Here is a 6,527-nt window from a genome sequence, read left to right as displayed (position 1 = left end):
GTCCGATGGACCAATTAACATTTTTCATTTAATTAATATTTATGAAAGGTATTGGTCGAGATAAAAAGTCAGTGTCACGAGCGGGATTCGAACCCACGACCTTCGGCTAAATACGCCGCTGCTCTACCACTTGAGCTATCGTGATTATTTATATGAGCACGTTTTTACAGCACCCGTTGAAAAGCATAATTTTACTATCATTCTTTGGTTCCGGGTAGCCACCACCTGTAATAACCACCTTTGAACTTGGTCCATCGTATTAACTTAGCGGGCATTTTTATGATGCTATCAATATCAAAATCATATTATTGATGTTGAAAAAAACTTTGTTATTTATTTTTTTGTCCGTGATCATCCACTTGCAAGACAAGGATACGATGAAACTATTACTTCAATTCATAAAAATCAAGTTAGCCAGGTTGAAGAATTTTTGCCATTGAATTGCAACCATTAATTAAGAGGTTACCGAAGGTTAGAATAATAATAAACACTTTATTTCAAATCATGGAATATTTTTTTTTTACAACGTTTTTCCACAAGTATTTGCAGCATGGACAATATCCGTCTGTTAAAGGTTATGGGATGAGATGATGGTTGTGTAGCAAATTTAGGAATATTAGTGTCCTTAATAATAAGGCCAACATGGTTTTGGAAGGTTGCATAGGTGACATAAGTATCAAGTTTATTAAGATTCAAAATATGAGAGATTTACTGTTGTAACGAAAATGTCGCCATTACAAAGAATGACCAGGAAGGTCAAGCTAAAATAGCGGAGGTGACTAAAATCGCGGACATGGTCAAAACGGTCTCGGACATCATGCCAAAAAGTATAATTACGAAAGAACATCTCAAGAGGTCGTTTATTTCTGAAGTGCTAAATGGTCCAGGACGGGGAAATACACGGGCTGGAGGCGTCAGTTTTATGAAATACTGCGAAGATCTTAGCGGAAATGTAAAAATTAAAAGAAAAGTGAAAAGATTTTCTGTGAGTGGGGAAGAATGTTTAACCTGAGTGTTAAAAAGCATTAAATGGCTTTTTATTGCCCAATTCGAAACTCACATGAGATTCCTCTGTAAACACAATAATTTTCTAGAGTGTTCAAAAGGAAAAGAAGAAACCAATCGCCTCACTCTAGGAGGAACCAGGACTTTTTACTTGGCAATAAAACAAAAAATCTGTCTTAAAACTACCTAAACGTTTTTACTAATTAAAAACAATAAAAGAAAAAAGTTCATATCAATTAATGAAATTTATATAATAGAAATGGGTAATTAATTTGTTTATTTCAATTAATTAAGGTTTTCAGTTGAACCTTGAATTATTTAGGATGTACTATAACCCAATTTTTTTGAGTTTATGCCGGACCACCCTGTAAAATAACTTTGAAATATATGCACCTAAAAAACAGAAAAACATATTTTAAAAAGTACTTAAATATACTTTTTCTAGTCCTCGAACCCTATTGTGGCCTAGAATCTTGCCGCAAAGAGTATCCATTCAAAAGTTGATTAATGATTCCAAAACGTGGTGGAACGCGAAGAGTTTCTTAGAAGGGCCATATGCAAGACGCTGCAAAGGAAGTACTAGACGGTAGCCTCAAACGAAACACGATTCTGATGGCCTCTTTACAGGGCAGATGTTCCCATCTTTACTCACGGGTGTTGAGACCCATGAGGATCTTTGACGTCCGGCCTCATCCCCGAGAGGACTTCTCAGACACCCAGTGTTCTCAAAGAGAATACCAGGAAGATTTGACATGCATGGACATGTCACATTCCTTGGCTAGCGAGGTGGTGCAATGCTAACCAAGTTCAGAAGTGCCCAAAAAAGGACACACCCATACATGTGCCTTGAAAAAGGCTGTTTTGTGGTTTCTAGCACAGCCTTTAAGCCGTGCCTTTCACCACCCCCGGAGAGATAGAGAAGGCACTCTATCTCCGGCTCCGGTTGGCCGGTCCCTCCAGCTAAAGTGCAATTTGTTTGTAAACCACGACCACCACGAGTCCAACCTGAATTAGTAGAGCCGCTTGTGTACTCAACTCCCGTGGTTCAGTATTATTTTTAAAGAGTGATCGCCCACCCGAAAGGTCGTACGAACCCCATACTGATGCACCCGTTGCTTGAGGGGTGCGGGTTCAGTAACCAGGAAGCCTCTGCCAAAGCAGGGGGAGGTAAGGAAGAGAAAGGAAATTGGGTAATGAAGGGTATAGGAAGGTAAGGGGGGAAATTGCCTCCATCATTGGTTACCCCCAGGCACCAGAGTTAATGGTCGGACTTTGCCTGGTCACACAAGGAAGGTGTCATTGTGGGACAGGACACTGCCGTCTAAGAAAGCAAATGCTGCAAAATATGGTACTGTCAGAAGAAACACTGTACAGATACTTCCAGGAAGAAGAGGAAACCGCTCAACACGTTTTATGTTTCCGTGAGGGTCAATGTAGATTCTTGCAAGTAGGAGTTGAAAAGCCGTAAGAAGATCGTACTCTATGGAGCCTTTAGCAAGGTATGGGGGTTGTTTAACAACCTGAACCTAGCCAATGATTTATAAAATTGGAGGAACATAATAGATCTTCTCAGGATGAGGTGCAGAAGTCCCTGTGGCCACTTCTTTTATTCTTATCACTATCTCTAGTTTACTGGGTTCAAATAGTGGGCTGTCAAGATAGCACCCTCTAAAGTGTCATGTGAATCATGGTTAGTGCAGTACTATATTTCATTGTCATATTACAATACTACTTGTGGATATTACTTATTACACAATAAAGTTTAAAAACAATGATTTCACCACTATGGAGCTGCCTTAACCTAAACAACTCAGTCCAACACCCATCTATTTAAAAAATTATGTGGTCATTTGGAAAACATTAGTTCAAACGCATCTTGTTGAAAATAAATCACTTTGCGTTATAAAATGTCTAAAAATAACAGCTAGGAAAACAGCTCGGCATATTTGGCCTGGTGAGTCGGAAATCGGCCATGAAAAAAAAACTCTTGTACAAATATTAGCTCCCGCGCCCCCTTAACAAGAGGTATTCTGTTTATCTGTGTTTAAATATAATTTTTGTCAACAACGACACCTTTCAATGTCAAGGCCACCTATACCGATAAGAGATAAAATTGGATTTACGACCTTATTTTGACGAGATGGCCGATGCTGGCTACAAAAGCCAGCTCGTTTATCGACTTATAAACAAAATTGTTTACTTCATAGATAACGTCTTCACCACTCGTCGTAATTGCGCATTACGCGATATCCCTGAGGACGTTCCGATCAGTCTGACCTGTCGTTACAGCCCATTCTTATGGGAGGTGCTCAGAAGAAATATCAAAAGGCGAACACGATAACTTGCGATAATTTCCCCTATTACGATATCACGGTTTATCGGTAAATTAATTGTTTCGTAATGTCCTATAAACAATTATTGGCAAATAGTCTAGGTTTTACAGCAGTGACACAACCGTCCTCGTTATGCTGCACGGTTAATCAGTGAGAAATTAATTCTTGCCACGATTAATTTTGCCTCGTTTAATACAACTTCATATGCATCCAATTCCATCTTCTTAACATAGAAAAACACTCGCTTTATATTTAAAATATGCAAAGTTGAACTTTTTTTGGGAATTTGTTTTAAGTTTTTTAATGTCTGCATTATATGTTTTGCATTTATTTTTACTAATTAAAAACTTACTTCTTTTTCTGACAAGCTATTTTGTCTACACGATTTATTTTCTACAAATGCATTTATTCAATGCAAAAATTGAAAACCGATCAACTGTAGCATGTAAGCATGATCGATGCACTCTCTAGGAAGTAGCGAGGTTGTCGCGGCACCACCAACGTTTATCAGGTTATCAGGTAAACGTCGAAACAAGGTTTAGGATACGCAAGTAATTTTGGAGATTATGGGAATTTGTGATCTTTTTCAAAGAAAATGATTGCAATATAATGGTCGAACGGATTAGAGGCGGACGTATAAAGTGATTAAAGCATGGGAGCGAGGGCGCATCCCTGTGGGACACCTGCTATAATATATTGTGTCCCCGAGTACTCATCGTCAACAAGACAAGAGGATCTTTAGCGTCCGCACCTGGCCTTTGGACTTATCGGACGTTTTGACTCCAAAGATGAGAGCTGACGCACTTCTGCATACGACGGAATGGTGTTACCGCCGCAGCATTGGTGTAGAGGTGTCCCCCTAAGGGCCGAGACAACCTCGCTCTCCGCTTGTCCACTCCGAATGGTCGGGCCCGCATTGTGCATCGGGTCGTATGCCGCACGCGAGGGGCTAACAGACCGAAATACATCGCCCTGTCCCCCCCCGCGTACTCCTTAGATAGAGAAGGCCACTAGAAACTTCCGGGAACACCCCGGCAGCGGTTTAGTTTAAAGTAGAATTGCTAACCACACCCTAGATGAGCACCGCCTACGGTAAAGTCTCTAATCGAGCTCAGCCTACACCTGTCACGCGCATTCGAGGGACGCCATAGGCTCAGCCTAGGTGGTCCGATCCTTCGCTTCCCCAAGGGTACCACGCCGGTCTTACGCGCAACAATGCAAAGCATACTCGAGTCAGAGACACCGCCTCACTACCCGCTTCCATCCGCTTACTTACGCATTCGAGGGACTGTAGCATGATCAACGCGTCCTCAACGCTTACACACTGCCGTCCGGTCGCAACGTCTCCCGTGAGGCCGGGGGGTTTTACGCTGGCCATACGCAAGCTTCACGAAGGTCTCAGATAGATAGATAGCCTAAATCCAAGGATGTACCTTATGTATAGCGGTTATTGACCCACGATACCGTATGGATCAGATGAGAGGGTCGAAATCCTCAGTATCGCTTCAGAGACTAGCAGGCCTGAGCACTACATGAGCAATGAGAGCGACCACCACTGCGGCCTGAAATTCCTGAATCAACCATTTCTACAGATCTTCGACAGGGAAGACTAGAGCTATAAATCACAGAGCGCTAGATATTTGTAGTGATTGCTTAATAGATCTAATTTCAATAGATAATATCAGTAAAGGCAAGTCTGCCACGGTTTTTAAAAATGACAGGCTCCGATTTGGCAATATAACAGTCAAATTACATTTTTCACAATATCTTCGTGGGCATATGTATGGACTTGGAGCAGAAGAAATAATAGGAGGGCTAAGCGTCGAACGACCCATTGGGTGTCGCGTACGAGGTATCAGAACAACTTTACAATTTTTTTCATATTAATCTCAATTAAAATTCCATGGGCTATGCCAAGATTCGAACCGGCAACCTCTAGCATGACGAGTCGGACGCTCTAACCATTCGTCCACAGCGGTCCCCCGTTGCAAGATTATCCAGGGTGTCCTATTCAGACCGGCTAAATTTCTCTTGAACCAATGAGGCTATACAAAAATACGTGTTTAAGATTTTTTAGTCTAGTTTCAAATTTTTCCTTGTTTTAAGAAAAATTATACAGGGTACATCAGGCCGAGTTCAATTTCAAAATTTTAAATACGACCGTGTACATCATTCTAAAGGATTTTTTGCTGAAAATAATGGTGCAATCGGATTTTAATTTGGTCAAAAAAATGAGCGATAGAGTAATAGATAAGTGCCAAATCAAATGGCTTATGTTGAAATACATTACATTATTTCATAAAGTCATTTGTGAATTAGTAAGGAGGATGATTTAGAATTTCTGTTAAGCCTCTTTTGAATTGAATCTTACCCCTTTTCTAAAATACGTGTTAATGTTTGTTCCACATTGAATAGGAATAAAAACAAGATGAAATTTAGTCAAGTTTCAAATTTTTACCTTTTTTTAAGAAAAATTATACAGGGTACATTAGGCCGAGTTCACATTCAAAATTTTAAATACGATCCTGCACATACTGACACATCATTTTGGATGAATTTTTACGCTGTAAACAATGGTGCTATCGGATTTTAATTTGGTCAATAAATGAGCGATAGAGTCAGGGGAGATGGATTGTCAAGCATTTTCTATCCTTTGCCGCAGTTGTTCAACTGAGGTTGCTGGGTTATGATTGTCGTACACCGTTTTTTAAATGGCCCCACAGAAAATAGTCAAGTGGAGTTAAATTGGTCGACCGAGGAGGCCAACAGATCGGGCCATGAGGTCTGCCATCTATCCCGGAAGTAACGATTCAAATAATGTCTCGCCTGCAAAGAATTGTGTGCGGTGCAACCATCAAACTGGAGAATCGTTCATTGTCTTTGTTGCAGAGGAACATCATCTAATTGTTGGTAAAATTCCCTCAAAATTTGAGGAACTGAGCGCCATTTAAATTATTTTTGTAGAAATAAAGCCCAATTAATTTATTTCCGGGAAAACTACGCCAAAGTTGATACTGTGGACCACCTGATACCTGACCGTACAAGAGTACGAAATTCTTGGATTTCCCTCTGCCCAATTTCGAAAATACTAACGGTTTAGAATGCTATTAGAGGTGAACTTGGATTCATCCATACAGTCCATTGGATGTATGGAAGAACGTTTAATTCAGCTTCCCAAATCGACATTTG

This window comes from Cimex lectularius, unplaced genomic scaffold (genome assembly GCF_000648675.2).
Source record: "Cimex lectularius strain Harlan isolate CLEC.00 unplaced genomic scaffold, Clec_2.1 scaffold17, whole genome shotgun sequence".
Classification (NCBI taxonomy): domain Eukaryota; kingdom Metazoa; phylum Arthropoda; class Insecta; order Hemiptera; family Cimicidae; genus Cimex; species Cimex lectularius.
Note: the sequence above shows the minus strand (reverse complement) of the source record.